The sequence below is a fragment of the Varroa destructor genome, unplaced genomic scaffold (assembly GCF_002443255.2).
Source record: "Varroa destructor unplaced genomic scaffold, Vdes_3.0 BEIS01000002.1, whole genome shotgun sequence".
NCBI lineage: Eukaryota > Metazoa > Arthropoda > Arachnida > Mesostigmata > Varroidae > Varroa > Varroa destructor.
Genome location: NW_019211455.1, coordinates 28,471,417 through 28,488,955, shown reverse-complemented (window position 1 = coordinate 28,488,955; position 17,539 = coordinate 28,471,417). Strand labels below are relative to the sequence as shown.

The window sequence follows — 17,539 nt, the reverse complement described above, 5'->3', positions numbered from 1 at the left end:
GAATCTATCACACGTTTGGATACTCGTTGTCATTTTTCTTCTTACAGGAATAGCATATTTATACATTTTATGGTGTGACAATAAAAGAATCCATCAATTGAGAGAAACATTTTTTTCGTGGAATAACGTCTATCTGACGTAGCTCGAGTGAGACGATTCGGTATCAACACGTAGAGACGAATAAAGACGGTGGACAGCATTCACGGAACCTTTCAGAGGTTTCCCAAACGATTTTTACGTTGCAACGCTTATTTAGGTGTTTGTGTGTTATATGTGTATAGTGATGCTAAAGATACTGAGCCGCGTCTCAGTCTAATCTGCGTGAGTTTGTCTCAAATTTGTTTATGTCTATAAAAAGATCGTACGATTCGTGCGAATCAGTGTCTTTTTTTTGTTTCAATTAAATTTAAAATTATGCAGAAGTTAGCGTAACCATTGATTGTATATGTGACCTCTTTCACGTAGGGGCGATTTTGGTAGCAGCTATCTGTGTAACAGGCGATGAGAGCGTCCGACCAGCGACTGGCTGACAGTAAGTATCATAAGAAAATTTCTGAATGGGTCGTGTGTACCCAGATAATGGTAGTCTAAAATAATGAGATAAAGGCTGAATCTTTCATTAATACGTGTAAATATTTACTATCCCTACCAAATCGATTCACAATCACTTATACATGTCTCAATGAAAACTGGTATTTCAAATAACCCTTCTGTGTTATATTTCGAAAACTCTCTTCTATCGAAATATCCCTGTAGACAAGGCTACGAGTGTTGTCACAGTCATTTTGTCGGTGCATTGCAAAACAAATATGCCATTGGGTCAATTTGCACGATGCTAAGGAACGGTTTGCCTTGTAGAACCTGCATTCGACGTGTAGAACTGCAAAGCTGTCTACGTAAATTTGCGCACAGGATATTGATGATACGAATAATCCGCGTCACGTGGGCTAGCTAACATTCATTGCAGAGCAGACAGACCTTTGCAAAACAACAGGGACGCTCGAGCAGACGACCACGACATCAGTAAAATATCTGTCTTAATAACGAAACACAAATGCGCTTTAACTATTGCCGTTGTTGCAATAACAAGAAGATATTATCATGTAGGCGACAATTGCAATATAACAACGTAAGGAACCGATACGAATTGAAATAATCCTAATTTTAACGTTGTTTTTATTGTTTACGTACCGCTGACAGGAAGGCGTAGCTCGCAGACCTTAATAGTTCGTGTACCGGCCGTCGACATGAAGCGCCCTGTCTCCGAATCCGCTTACCAATTACTCCGCTGTTAGAGTATAATTGCTGTTGTTGATCTTGTTTTTTTTTTAAATTAATATAAGTTTGGGTAACATGAATGTAATGATGGCCAGTTAACACTATGTTGTTGCTAGTGGCCACCAGATACGATGGATTTTTGGCAAGAATGCGTAATGACTGTAGAAAAGCAGTGCTGTTAACTTTTTCCCTCTCTCCCTCTTTCTCTCTCTCCTTGTCCAGTTTACGAAATCCCGCCAAGCTTTCAATTGTTCCTTATTGACCAGTATTCGTGATCCGGATGCTAGCTTAGCAATAGCAATCTTCTTCTCAACAGTGATCGACTGCCACCGCTGGACTACGGGTTAGTGTTCTGCAATCCGGGTTTCCAGATTGCATTGCTACTCATGATGTTCTCTCTGGGGCAAGTATTGACGTTGTGTATCAGCAGCTGACAGGTCTTATTGTCTGGTTCTCTTTGTAAAGGGCTCTTGATCGAGGGCAACAGGTTTACTAACGGCAGATGTTGAAAACTATAGACTATCAACGTTTGAACAGAGTCTGTTCGAGGACAGATTGCGCAGCATCATATATTGCTTCTCTCGGTAGGTTGTGTCAAGCTTTATAGTAGTGGCCTGGCTAGAGGTAAATCTAATCCTAAGCATTTCGTTGCTTCGAACTCAGCGGCGCGTGTCCCAAGGCACCTTCCCAGAGTAAATTTCAACGAACGGCGTAGCGTTAAGTACAGTAAGTGTTCCAAATGTCCTTGCCGTTGTTTGTGCTGAACGGCCCTCGCCAGACCGAGTGTAGTGCGAATCTATCCGATCTAGTATCAGCAGGAGCAGTGTCACCGCATTAAGGTCGCAGTGTTCCATCCGCCACTCACCTGGTCCTGTTATCCCTTGCAAGGTCGGGTATTGACTACTTGATTTTTGGAAAAAAAAAGCGTTCGGTTAGACGTTTGTTGATCGAACTGTGGAGAAGGCTCTTTGTGTCTTACGTAGAACATAGTAAGCCTAACTAGATAGCGGCTATGTACACTCGGTTTGTACCTAATTTCTGTCGGCATCGTCTTTGCAATTAATGGAGCAGCAATGAATAGAAATGACTATATATCGACCGTCATTTACTTCAGTCACATGTCTGTCAGGCATCGTTCTTGCTACCTAGGGTACGAGATACTAAATCGGGTTTCCGTATTGAATTTCCATTCGTTCGGCTCGTTGAAGAGATTCAAATAACACATAAATTGTGCTGCAGAAAACAAGATGATTATATGAGACAGATAGACCAACGGTTTGAAGTGTTTACATTTTCGATAAATACCTAAAATTACACCTCAACACTTACCCTAGTAGTAAAATACAAGGAATGATAAAATCCAATTAACCGCAAGCAAAGATCTTTCGTTACCATTGTTGCCTCGGCTTTTATTGTTGACAGTTTTTTGCGCGTGACAATTCAAGGGACTTTCACATATAGTGCACATAGTGTTCTATCATTTAAAGTATGAGTGCAGCATACGGCCTTGATAGAATGCTCCTTTACTTCTGCAAACGATGTGATACTATTACATTATTGTCGTAACATGTAAATTTTAGTTCGTACCAATGTCGTGCCATAGGTTGATCTTTATCTAGTATTTTTGTTATGTCGAAACTCAATAAAACAATTTGTTTTCGCTGTCACTGTTGTTTTTGGTTGCTATGGCTAAGAAGCCATAGCAACCAAAGAAGCTCATTTGATGTCTCAAATCTGAGTGGTTGCTCAATCCGTAACTGTTATACACTAACTCCGTGACCGGAGTCCAATCGGTAATATAACCACCGACGGAGCTAATAAACAATTTGTCTATGAGGTTCCACAATTGTTGCTCGCTAGCCACCCGTTGCGTTTAACGTTTAAGCGTTTGGGCTCGTTGTCGTTGCAATCGTTTGCGAGCTTTCGAAAACGGCTCCTGATGTTACCGCTCAAAGCTTTTCGTCGCACCGCTGCTTCTGGCGCCGTTGTCGGATGGGGGATTAGATTCATAATAACGATTTAGAGCGGTCCTGCATACTCATAATATATCTAATTATATTAATAAGTTCGTTCAGTGTAGGTTAGTTCGTCGTTCTCAACTAACAAAACTGCAACTTATGTCCCGGTCCGTACGCATACACGATTTCGGGGCATCTGGTTTAACTAAGAGTTACTCCTTACGGAAAATAAACAACTGTTATTGACAGAAAGAGGTTCAGCTATACACGAAATTGCCATGTCGAAAGGACGAGGTTATATTGGTTCAATTCAGTGTATGAATGAAGTGATAATCACGGATCCTTTGCAGTTCACAAACTTTTGCCCGAGAGTACTGAAACGCTTTGGTAACCCACAAAATGCCGGGCAGATAGTAAAGGAGAGAGCAATGCTTTGACTGTGTACCACCGGATGGGTGTCTTTCTTTTTGATCTTGTGTCTAACTTCAACACCATTGGAAATATTAGCACATCTGGAAAGAGATAGATATATATATATATAACGACATGGGGAGTTTGTTTTTTTGTTTCGCTTTCTAAGCACTCTGTTATGCGGATCTATATGCTTGTTAAAATGAAGTAGATCTTATTAAAAGTTAATCAAACAGCGATGGAATAAACACTAATTAATTAATAGCGCAGTAATTAGTAAATAACAGAACAGTAAATGATGATACAATGAATCGTTGTGTATCTGTTTGTGGTGTTTATTTGTTCAATGTGAACATTGAGGTCGAGCGTCAGCTGCGCCTATAGGAGATCGCATAGCCACGACGCTGTCATTCGCGTAACTTAAATGGCGGACACAGTAATGCGTTAAGTATTATCACAGCGACTTTATATAAGTGATAAAGTGAAGACAGGTAGGAGGTCTTCTTGACTTAGATCTAGTAGAAGTTCAATACAAAGTGGCCTTTTATTTTCGACATGTTCAGTGCATCTTTCGTTCAACTGTATCCGTAGATACTGCAGTGGGCACTCCGGTACTCAACTATTATCAAATTTTTTTAGTCTTTAGACTAATCAATGCGAATAGTAACCATAAAAATATTACTGAAAGTTCGATCCTTGTCTGTATAGGTTTCGCCGTAAGCAATGAATCTGGCATAATGTTCATCTCATTTATGGGGCGCGTTAGTGTTGAGGGTGCAAAAGCAATTACCCACCCATTAGTGTCCTCCTGCGATAACCTCCTGATCGACAAGCCTGAATACCAGCACCATTTGTTCGACTTTTAGTGGAACAACTTGCATCAACAAACTAGGTGTAAAGGAGAAGCTTGTTGGGTCGGCTCCTTTTCTAAAGCTGTCAAACCACACTTTACTTGAGAATCTGTGCCTACTTGACAAGCGTCGTTGTTAAAAAACAGCCGCTTTATTGGCAATGCGGCCAGTTGAACGATACAACATATTATAAATGCGTGGAATCATTAATGCGGTGCTTTGTTTACTTTGTTAAACGTGAATTCGTTGCTCAAAACTATTGCTGTTATAAAAATCGTCGTCATAAGCACCATCGTTGGCCAGCTCGGCAGAGAAGTGACCAGTGTACTGGCATACTTTAGGATATTTAGTTGTTTCCTTTTATTCCTTTATGTTCTGTTTCTTTTTGTCGTGAGAAACCAACAACGCCTGAGGCATCAAGTGGAGCTGATCAACACATCGGGCCATTACCGCCGCTACCGCTGCTGCCGATGCGGCCGTCGCAGTATGCCGCTATTTTTACCCACGTTTTTGCCTTTTTTTCAGGTTTGCTATTTTACTTATACTTTTCACTGTTGGCGGGCTCCTTGTTATTCTGCTCACCTCAAGGGAAAAGTCAGCTCAGCTTCACATTAACGCCGACGAGGTACGTGGTGTTAAAGGTGAGCCAGCTGACGCTCTGATACCGTGTCATCGGACGTCGGGTCTGCTGGAATAGTGACACTGTCGATGTCGGCGGCCTTTGCTCACCAGCCGCGACGTCTGCGGTACAATGCCTCGACGCGTCGCCAGCGAGGTTCTTAATGAATCCACCTGCTCTCTCTTCATTCGAATTCACTGGTCACGAAGAAGGTCCGTATTGGCGTCTTTGTCACTTTGTGTCTGCTGCCAGCACCGCCTCTCATGTTGTTTTTCTTATCTGCTCGCTGAACTGAGTTGAAGGTTGGGGAAGGTCGTGGCGAGCTTTTACTACGAAGGTCGCCCCCGACATTTGTCGGGCCTTTGCGAAAGCCCTTGCCTGTTATTGAAAACGAAGCATGCTGCCATAGACAATATGGCAGTGTTGACAGCGGTAGCGGCTGTTGCGACTGGACGAAATGAATCGCAAGTAAAATGCAACTCTTCCTCCGGGCAGCGCTGATTATAATGACGCAAAAAGACAATGATAATGCTTATCGTAGCTCCATACTATGGTGACGCCATATTGTCGTTGCATCGCCACAAGCGGCGTCGCTGTCATACAGTGGAACTTGATGATAGCTACACCATCGGACGCAATTTATCTTCACGACATGACAATGGCGTAAAGTTACGTAGCTGGGGCAATGCGTGACGTACGAAGAAGTAACCATTGGAAATTACGGGGCAAGCTTTCGACAAAAAAGCGGTGTAGGTGCCACCGCCACATCGTCATAGTTGAAAATTTCCGGTTGAGTTCTCTTTGTGCGAGACCCAGCAAATCTTGTCAAGTGGCTGTTCACTGTTCATTAGGACTGCGGCGGCGCTATGGCTTTGCAGCGGCAGTGGTCCTAGGTCCAATCTCTTCTTGACAGCAAACGAAAACAAGGGAAAGAACTTTTGCTTTGTTTAAAAGAAACATTTGTGGATAGAAAATGAATGGGAATCACTGAAACCTGGTACCATTTTTGCGCGTCGTAGAATGACTCCACCCCTGTCCGCCTGCTGGCGTCGACTTGAGGAATCACGAAAATATGATTTTTGCTTATCTAATTTGGTCACTTATCGGAAGTGTCACTGTTATTGTTTCAGGTCAGTTGTATGACTCGTCTTTTAGACATAGTATCTGGTAGTCCTCCTTGGAAATTTTCAGGCAACGTCATCCTGTCGTCGCCGTAACAATAGTTCGTTTGCCGTTAGCATCCCCACTGTACAAAAACTACACGAATTTCTTTGCACACGTCGATATAACTTGAATGTACAGTTAAATTTGAAACAGACAACATTGTAAGTAGGTTGCCACGCAACTCTCTGACCACAAACCGTACACTTTGTCAACAGGTGTCGCTGAACCTTGTTAAGATATTCATATTAAATTCGAAGGAAATCGATAAGTACCTCATCTATTATAAGTCAACAATGCAAGGATTTCGTTGCGATGAGATTTCAATTCGTACTCGATAGGACGAGACCGACCTTGACAGTCCGCTTCATTGCCTCGGACCTACAATAATCGAAGGCCAGTTTCCACGTACGATACGGTAATCGCTTAGAGATTTTTGTTAAGAAAGAATCCTTCGAAATTCATGTGTCGTTTTTGGACAGGAATTCGATGCTTGTATAGTTCAAGCACATGTTTTTTTGTTGTTATTGAGTTCGTAAGCTTGCGGGCTGGATGCTGGCACATAATATACATATTTCAAAGCATAGCCCTATTTCCTTTTCGTCATGCTCATCCCGTTCCTTGTACTATAGTTTTTTGAGACAACGAAAGCATTTAGTTTACAATTGGCCACCATTTGAGCCTAGGGCAATCTATCTACAGGCCTGTCTACAACAACATGCCCTTTCATGCCTTCTTGTTTGGCTCTATAGATCGGCAGTCGGTGGTCATCATGGGCTAATTCGATGAAGTTCCTTAACACGCGAAGAACAAAGGTAAAAGATACAAATTGATAGTGTCGCATGCTCAAATCTATTGGCATAGCGAAAAGAGAATAGCGTGAAGGGCGAAGGAGGAAAACAACGCTAAAAAGCACGAGGCTGTTTGTCAGCGCAGCAAGTGCATATTTACGCGAAGAATATATAGGGCAAACAAACAATGGAACGAGTGAGTCACAACAACATTGAGGATAGACCGAAGGGAAGTTTGAGTCGTCGTAACCGTCCGGGAGATTGTTGCAGCCATCGTTGCAACGAAGCAAAATCGTTAAGCAGGAGATAGGCTATTAAGGCTCGCCACGATCTAGACTACTAACGTTAACCAAGGAAAGCCAGTCGGCGACGGTCCGATGCGTCGAGCGGGAATTACATATCGGTTGACGTTTGGATTAAACGAGCGTAGCCTATATCTATTTGGCGATTGGGGGTGGCGACTTCAGGCATGAGACCTGAGCAGGTCACCGTTAAACAGTGCTGTTTCTCGAGCAGCACCTTATACCAGTCGCGTCTGAATAATTGCACAGCTTGGTTGAAGATCATTAAAAAGCTGTTCGCGGTGATGAACGCTTGACATTTGTTTCCGTCAAAGTAAATATCAGATTTATTTTGAACGATGCGGTGGCCTGGACAGCGAGCTGTCTGCTCAAGGGAATATGGGGTCGTTGCTTTGAGTTTTGCGAACTATATACAAATATTACACGGTTTGAATGACTGTAAAAAAATTACGATTCCAGGCATAACATTTAGGCAAAGGGTTTCTATGGAGCATACCTAATCAATATGTGTGCGTCCCTTAATGGGGATACTTATGGTAAATAATGTGCACAGTCGCACGAGCTGCTATTTACCGAAAAGATTTATAGCATAGTATAACTATATAAATTCGATTTGGACTATACAAAACAAATGATCCATTCTACCTGCTTGAACCCTAACTCAGTCCAAAATATTGCTCAAACAATAGTGAAGTGGTTGTATTACGTATTTACATGTATTAGGCCTTCTTCTTTTGCATTTCTATTTTCTTTGCGTTCCCGTCAAATAACCAACTTCAGTAGTATAAGTATTTGTTATATTCCAAGTAAGTTGATAGTACTTAATGGACACGAATGCTGCCTCTCTTACGGTTTTTGCTGTCATTCTTACTTTGTTGATCTAAATAACATGATATAGAGAATAACATAGTTTAATAGGTATGTATAATAAATATATGGTACGATATTCATAAGACAACACGCGTATTCAGTTTATGCCTAGCAGGTCGTTGCTGATGATAGTATTCTGCAGTGCGGCACAGCAGACGTCGACAAATCTTACCGAATCGATGGCCGAACTTCGCTAAGAAACCCGAAAAAGGAACCATTTTCCGGGTTTGTGTGTGTGTGTATCTCTGCGTCTACGTTGTTCTCCGTGTGCTCGATCGCCTACCCAGTTGAGATAATAATCATTACAGCCGACTGTATTTGGTTAGTGGAGGATCTCGTGTTGAAGCGAGACGTCTTTTGACGCCGTTTTATCTTCACGACAACGGCGGTAACTTCCCGCTGCTACTGCTACCAATTTTACAACTATCTGGCCGTAACGGTCATCAGCGTCGTTAGCGTTGCCCCTGCGACTCATGTATTACAAATATGGCGGTAAGCCGTCACAAAAATAGCGAGGTTCGAAAGCCTAAAATCGCTCATAATTTCCTGCCGCTGTAATCGACTAAAATAACGCTTGTCTTCTGCTAATTAGCACTTGCTACTAGGGGCCACTTGTCGTGATGACAGAGAACGATAAAAAGAATGGTGACGAGTCAACCGAAACAACAGCATCGGGAGAAAACCTTTAGCTTGTATGGACGCTTGATATAAATACAGTGGTTGCTGATTCTCGACCAGGGCTTTGCTGCCTATGCTGCCGTTAATTATTATAGCTCGCCCGATATTATTATAGCAGCGTTTTCTTAGTGTATATTTTACGACTGGATTTCTGTTAATTTTGATCACTCAGGCTGCTGAGGTTCATAAACACATGTTGCTATACACAGGGCTACAATCGTGCGGTTTTAGCTGCAGAGATCATAATCAGCCAAAACGAGAAATCAATAATTTCTTAATTCAATGCTCATGGCTGAGCGGATAGTAATAGGGGCATGACTGGCTGAAAGAAGCAGCGGACCAAGCGGGGAGCTCGAAGGGAAGAGCGGATGGGAAAATCAGTGGGAGACGAGCACGGATGGCCGCATGGAAACACGGACTGCTCGCTGTCAGACAGAATACGACATAAATGAATGCTTATGCCGATGGTGCGACAAAATGACCATGTATGAGAAATAGACTAGACTTAGAAATATGACTCAGTGCTATAAAAAAGAATGATGATGCAGTCTCGGCAATGAAGAAATACAGTTGAAGATGTTGAAAACAACTGGCAGCTATATCCGGTACAATAACTGGGCGCCGTTTGGCGGCTACTTGAAATTCAGTCGAGATCCATGAGTAACAACTCTGTGTACAACTGTCTCTACTGCTTTTTTTAAAAGCTAACTTTAACTACAATTGCAATTAATCTAATTAAGAATAACAACAGAATGGCTTTCACCTACTGGAATAATATCTTAAAATCATAATATAACTTATTGATACCTGCTATTTTTGTTTTTGGAGACGGCGTTTAATACTTACAAAATCTAGGTAAATTTGCGTCCACAAATGGGACTAGAAACGAGCGCCTCCATGATGAAAGCGATTTTTTTGGACAACGTACTTACTGTAGATGAATAGATTTGTACAGAACAAAAATTATATAAGTAAACTAAACCTATTAATAATGGATTTCTCCTTAAGTGAAATTATATTTGCCGACGGCTATTGCTACCGTGCATAGTTTATGTCCTTAGAGTTTTCTAGATAACTAGACAAATTGTTGACTAGAATATGGATCCTTTTTTCTCTGGCTGTGCAAGACTAGCGAGCTAGGTAAGCCCAAAAAACTAGTTTTTCAACGGAGCTTTTTTTTCAACGCCATTTTAGAAGAACTCGAAGAATGCGCAGACTTCGACAACACTTTAACCGTAAAAACTGCTCTAAGCTATGCTATGTATAGAATGTGTGCACGATTTCTTAGCGTGATACTCAACTGTGACTGGTTATGTTACGCGCCTGTTACTGCAAGCCTGTGGCTGGTAATAAGTGAGGCTTCGCATATTTGAACATTTTTGCTGAGTGTCTAAGATGCAATAGTTGTGACTTAACTAATTACCCCAGGCACGCTAATGTGAAGTAGCTTTTCCCATGCTTTTGGCGTGAGCTATTCAAGCAAATGTCTGCGACACTGAATTTTCATTGTGGCTTATTATGTGGGCAAATACGTTTACACAACTTCGCTGCGTGTAACTGCCGAGTGGGTGACCTGTTGGGGAACACCACTCATGGACTGGGCGAGCTTTGGCGGTAACTTTCTAACTTCAAAATAGCTAACTATACTAATGATTAGTGGTAGATGCTATGCAGAGAAAGCAACCTGTCGATTGTACGTTCTTTTTCTCATTTTTTAACCATAATCACCATCCTTCTTTGATTCTTACCCATTTAGCTCTAGGTAAGTGTATCAATGTGTGGCTATCTATTTAAATTTTATAAATGTTCATAGTTTGTCCGATTGTGAGAAGTTGTTATGGTGGGAAATTCGTTCCAGGTTTGTTTGTGAAGGTCCCGCTAGGGCACTTGGGTAGCCTACTCTTCCGATGGCTTATTTGGGTGTCTAAAAAAATTGCATGCGACGACGAAACCTCTAAGTAAATGCATTGGTGCGTGCAGTTTCAATTTTTTTGTAGCTTTCTTCGACTGCAATTTCCCATCATCACTGTATAGCTAATTACGTATAACGGTTTGTCAAAGGCCTCTGAAATCTGCTCGAGGACGTTAGTTCGATTGGTTCTTCAGGGGTTCAATCGAAGACAGCTGCAGGCCACGGTATGGCGTTGCTATTCGATAAAACCGCTAAATACAAAAACTATTATCAAGTCGGGTCAGCTATCGAAGAAAAACGCCATTGCGTAGATATAGCAACAATTGTCGTCGCGGGATTTTCTGCTGCAGAAATACGATTGATCATTAATGAATTACCTTATTAAAGACGAGCTATCTTCGATAGGTATTAATAACAACATTAATAATCGATAGGTATTAATAACAAGTAACACCATACCTCAGCCTTAATACTATACGGTTGTGTCAATTTTCATTAAGGGCGCTATTGACTTATGCGAGCTATCCAGATAGCAGGTATTGTGTCTCTATGAAGTGCTAACACTGAAAGATGACAAAACTCAATATCGCAATCGGACGGTTAGATTATATGGTGGTGTTCTTAATTTTTGTGCCCAGTTTGTATGTATAGTGACGTTTGTTATCATGTATGAGGCCACAGGCGTTCGCTGTATCGTCTGATGCTTACTCGACGCACAGAGATATTTCGTTGCACAGAGCGTAAAAAAAATACAAAAAATATATATATATAGTATAAGCAGCGCTTGCGCATGTCGTTATCATTAGTACATCGGGAGCATACTGGGACCTTAATCAGGAAGGAAACGCCGTAATGGAAGACGACATCTCGTATGTATACCTCAGCTCTGAGAAACTTTTCTTTCTTAGCTTAGTTGTGAGGGTGGCAGTGACTATTCAACAAATGGCGAGCGCTAATATGTTTGTGTGACTGAACTGATTACTAGCGTGTGTTAACTTACTCAGATCTATATTGCTTACATAATAAGCGTCTTGGGGCCTACCATGAACCTAGCAATCACTATGAACGTAAAGGATCATGGCTTGAGCATCTCAACGGTTTACATGCGACCTGACGTGATTTCCGTGTCAGCGTTATGTAATACGACAATGGTATTGGACTTTAGAGTAGACTGTAAAAATAAAGTAAGTAAAAATAAAGACTTTTCATCTTCTATAGTTGCCATGCAGCTTCCATTGTCCAGTAAAAATCGACGTATTGCAAAGCTAGTGTCTAACCATCCTTCGGCAGTGAAGTCTGTGTCCGATCTACTCGCTATTAGATATCGATCGATGGACAGCCCATCCTGCAATAGAAGTCGGTCTGGTCGACTCGGCTAAGCAGCATTAATACGAGAGCGGCTGAAGGCCAACTCGAGGACGGACGAGGAGCCTAAGGGAAGAGATAAACCTAGCTGCTAGCCTGCTGTCCTGTCTGTAACAATATATGGTGCATCACGCTGGATTTATTTGTTATTGTCCTTTGTCAGATCAAAGTCCAACATAGACGCTGGCCAATTTATGGGCGCTTATTTTTCTATGAAACAACAATGAATATGAGAGTTTACGCGAAAGGCCAAAATTTTTTTTGCTATTTTAAACGTGTTAGAAAATAACTTATATGTCAGTACAGTGATAATACGAAGATGCAACGGTACAGGTTTTACTGAAGACAGAGAACTCCTCAGGTGGTCAATTTTAAAGCTACAAGAAACTAAGCGGGCTGTAGTGCCCCTAAATGAATTGCTTTTCACGCGTGGGCCTTCAAACTAAAGACTGCTTTACCTTTGGTAATGCTAGTCGAACGTATTTTCCGTGGCTGGATCTCTTTTGGATTCTCTTACTGTATCGCGTTGGTGTGCATCATCATGCAACAAGTTAGAGAAGAGACGGTTAACGCGAAATTTAGCGTTGCAATATAAATCTAGTCGTATTGACTAGACTAAGCCATGTTGAGTCGTACACGAGTGTTTCCTGTTACGTTGCTCCTTACGGCAAGGATCACTCGTGACGCGATTTGTTTATGCGGTGTTTGTTGTCAGGTGCGTATAATTTATAACTAACTAACTGTTGGCATACAGTGGTAAAACTAACGAAGGCCAATCACCGCTGTCGCAGTGACACGATTCCACATGCGGCCGTTTTCAACGTTTTTGAGGACTCGGCTGGCAAATATAATTTATTTCAAATTTTTACTGCAAGAAGTAAACACCCTAGCGCTGATTTTCTGTTAGGCCTTGAACGTATCGGACTCATACATATATTTAACAATTCGAAAATATTTTGGTGACAAAATTATATACGGTAAGTAACCTGACAGTGCAATTAACTTTACCCGTTCACATTAGAATCTCATAGCAGACTGTTATTAACTGCTTGTAAGACTGTTTCCATTATTCTAGTTTGTATCTGTACGAGTATCTCTGCAATAAACGTCCCAAAAAGGATCCATTGTTGCAGACAAGAATACGATATTTTTTGACTGCTGACATCGGCCGCCTGTTTCTCTTCGAGATCTGTCACAATTATCACTACTACTACTGATAGTTGTCTCTTAGAAGAACCACATTTCTATGTTATCTGTCGTTGTTAAGCATCAGTTCTTGCCATCATGACAGTTATTATTATTATTAGGATCCACGCTATTGAATGGTGAGGTGTGACTGAACAATTACCTAATTTAAAATGGTGCGCGATCTTGACGGCGCACAGCATTGCTTACAGATAGATATACGAGGGTGTTTTGCTTAAAGAAAATCGCAGCAGTCGTCATGCGATGCGTTCAGCGGTGCGGCGTTCACGCCGCGTCATTCTAGAGTGGTCTTCCAAGACGGTCCTTCTGGGATAATGACCCTGAACGCTGCACAACGTAACACCGGCCGAATCCTGCCGTCCGGGTGTTGGGTAATGGCGTCGGACAGCGATGACGATTATATAAGCGTTCCAGTAAGAAAAACGCTGATTTCGGTTCATTAATGACTATTTGCCAATTTCATAAATCTATTATTGCATCATATAGAAGCGCATATGAGAAAGGATCGAGCACAAAGGGTAGGTCAGGCTTCGGTGCCGTACGAAAGTTTAAATGATCTTCTGATGGGTGCGAATGGATGGATGACCCGTGGCGTTATTAGTGGTTTTAACAGTCGTCGAGGGATTGGCCTCGCCCGTATACAGGGCAGCGTTCGCGGCCATTGCGCCCTTCGATAAATGGTTTCCGTCTAATCGTTGTTAGACAAGACCGTCATCATGATTAGTATGCAAACCGTTGAGGTTTCAGATGCGTTTAGATACTAATCATTGTAATTCTGCCTGCTTATGTGTACTGACACAGTTGACTGTATTTACTAGCAAAGAATAGCAAAGTAAGAAGATGGATATAAACAAACAATTTTTTAATAATAAGAAATAAAACAAAAAGTCTACGATAGATAGTATGATTCGCTTCATTCAATAGTGATGTTTCACGTTTGGCTGAAAATGTCACGGTTTCGATTTTTAAATGGAGGGTATTTAAATCCGGACTTTTCTCGTGAGCTGTTCCCAGGACTATATCTAAACAAACAAACCTTTCAATGAAGCTATCAGAAACTCGAAGGTATTTAAAAACTTACAAATAACGTTTATATTTACTTATTGTAATTCATCATATCATTATCATGATTACTATTCATCACTAGTAAAACTCCAATTCAGAATCTAAACTAGTGATTTCCAAAACGATTTTCTATCAGTCGCGATTAACCTTTTAATAGTAACCATCCATCAAAAGATAATAATCTGTGTAAAATCGTTAAACTGTCGCTTAAAACGTTACGCACAAAAAATTCCAAGATAATCCAATTTTAGGCTGGCGCCCCAGAATGCGGAAAAACTCAAAACGGCCTGAAAGTACAAAATGTCCACAAAAGCGCAAAAAAATCAGAAAGCCTTACCGTTGAATCTATTTTGGGTGATCCAATAGGCAGTTGATGTTCGGTTCAAAACGCTTGGTAATTTCCATATAAAATATCGAAAATGGTCGAAAATCACTCTTTGGCTCACTTTGAATAATTGTCGGGCTATTCGAATCTAGGGTCTATTGAAAATCTTTCGTTTTGCCCTCTGGAAGCCTTCCTTGAATATTTTTAAAAGTCGCTATGGAAGGCAATAACGTAAAACGCTAATTGTGCGTAAAATGAAAGTATAATCTCGCGTGAACCCGTTAGATAATAACAAGTAGCCGAAAAAAGTTTGAATTCAATTATCTTTGAAGTAAAAAATAAATAAATAAATAAAAACATTTATAGTTTAAAAAACTGTACATATAAAAAGTTTACGATTGTATGATTTAAGACGACTTCCTTGAATAAACGTGCTATATATTTATGGATTTTATTGTAAAAGAAAGAAAATAAACATGTCGATTGCTGATACGTCGCACGTAAATATCATCAATAAAGGCGTTGATGTGTTTTTTTGTTACTAACAGTTGAAGCGGTCAAAGCAAACCCCCCTGAAACCAAGGCTCCTTTCAATCCTACTATTAATCGAATTGGACCGTAATAAAATATTATGCATAATCATGTAAGCGTAGGTTCCCTGAACAAAAAAGACCGTCTTGTAGAAGAAGAACCGCCGACACCATATCAGATTAGAGGAATTAACGCCCCAGTAAAAGCACTGTTCTTATTCTCTGTATCTAACACGTAGTCTTGTACGTCTCTGAGGTATGTAAGCACATACCCTTCTATAGAGTCGTCGTGGAACTTTTGCGTTGTGTCACCAGCGACTAGCGGGTGATGCTCTGTTCAAAAACGAGATCTTTCTTGGCTCTTGCGAGATTCGATCCTGCGGATCAAGTTCGAGACAATTGCACTACCTGGTACAACTTGGCACCACGTCATCACGTTATGAGAGAGGATTGAAGGCACTGTAGGTGTACTCGCAAAAGATCCTTACTCTGTGGTAGGAGCAAACGTGTTGATGTAGATTTATTTTCAAGAAGGGGAGCGTTCACTATCGCCAAGTAATATATATATATCCACGCTGAAATGTTCATACGTTGAACAACTTTCAGGATAGTTATTATTATATGATCCTGTCTCCATTTGTCGAAGGTATCTTGAAAGTTCTAGTTGACGTACCTGCACCTGGCTAGTCACGACTGATTCTACATTTCTCGATAAACCCTAAAACACGTTCCTAACTATAAAGAACACCATTTGTTTCACACAGATAGGTATGATCGGCTATAAGAGCAGGCGAATATAAGCCTAAGAAATAAAAAAAAAAAAAAGTTGATTTCGGCTTATTTAAAATGGAGCGTAAGTTGTATATTGTTTGGCGATATCTCCAGGTAATACACGATTGACTTCGGTAACGAATCGCATTTCTATAACAATAGCCTCAAACTAACCGCAAGACGATAATGATCGGTTTTGCTGGCTTTTATTAGCACGAAATTAGGCTGTTGGCTGGCCACTTTGACGGTTCTCAATGGAACTTCGTTATTCTAACCACGCTCCCAAATAGCGTCGTAGCATTTGTAGGAAAACAGTTGTTGGGACCCATATTTCAACCGCATTGTTATGTTTTCCTTTTTCTCGTTTCCAAACTACCTTCAGCGGCTTCTTCGGTATTATATTTATTCATCCTGATCATCGTCAGATGGTTATTCAGTTATAGTTTGAAACTCTGGAGCCGCACAATAGTGATTGCGGGCAAAACTGAAGTGGCGCTATAGAGATGAGGGAAGGACGATTGCAAGCCAGAGAACTAACTCTTCCGACAATCGACTAACTGCGAAAGTAATCGTGGACTTCAAGAAGGATAAGCCTCAGCCATGAAATTGCGATGAAACACCACTTCCGGCTTGGGTTCGTTGTCCCCAGCAGCGGATGAACTGGTGACTCATCGAAATGAAGTGAAACGGAGGTTTATATGACAACGCCTCTGGAAGATGGTACCGAGTGGACAGCCCCTCCCCTCTCCGGAGAGGGGGTAGAGGGAGACGACTTAATGCCGAAAGCGATACGCATCAGCGCCCTGTCAAGGTAACCAGCCGGATGACTGGGCAACCAGAGTAGAAGCTTGCAAAAGACTATTACTGGCGTTTTTGCCTCCGTTTCTTGGCTTGAAAGGCAAACGAAGGAAATGCCATTTCGACCATGGTCACAGGGAGAGGGCCAAGACCACCGTAACGACTGATGAGTTCGAGATAGGAAAGCCGATCGTGCTAAGCTTACAATTTTGTAGCTAATATATCCATATTTGGTCTTTTTTGGAGAGGGGTTTGATGATATGAACATGGTTAGTTCTGCTTGCGCACCTCCACGTTGATAGCCGGGAAGGTTGCTTCTCGGTGAAGGTGAGGGGCGCTGCTCTAGCTGAAGCACATGGATTTTCAGTAGTGAAAAAAGGTAATGAATGAGTGTTAGGAAAGCAATTGATGATGAAGCCAAAATGACCACTGAGGCGAATGCAAGCCTAAATGGTTGCATCTTTAGCGCCTAATAATAAAATTCCTAGTTATATCTGGGAGCATTGGGCTTTGAGTAATGATTAATAGGTCGATTGTTGTAGGTTATTAAAAACAATTTTCCGAAATAATGGTATAAAGGTTGCCATTGTTTAATCGACTTCTATGTAAAGCGAATTCTTAGAAATTCATAACGTTTATGGTACAGGA

The 17,539-nt window shown here is 41.3% G+C and overlaps 1 protein-coding gene across 13 annotated transcripts in view; it reads left to right on the top strand.

Moving 5' to 3' along the window:
* ena (ENAH actin regulator enabled) overlaps positions 1–17,539 on the top strand; it is a 66,489-nt gene that overhangs the window by 11,176 nt on the left and 37,774 nt on the right. For 2 of the 13 annotated variants that reach the window (XM_086980990.1, XM_022794749.2), the window contains exon 1: positions 1,518–1,621. The exons of 10 other annotated variants lie outside the window; for them this stretch is intronic. The gene's annotated coding sequence lies outside the window, so the exon portion shown is untranslated. Of the gene's footprint in view, positions 1–1,517; positions 1,622–17,539 lie in introns of those variants that run through there. One more of the 13 variants, XM_086980989.1, reaches the window with a different exon arrangement.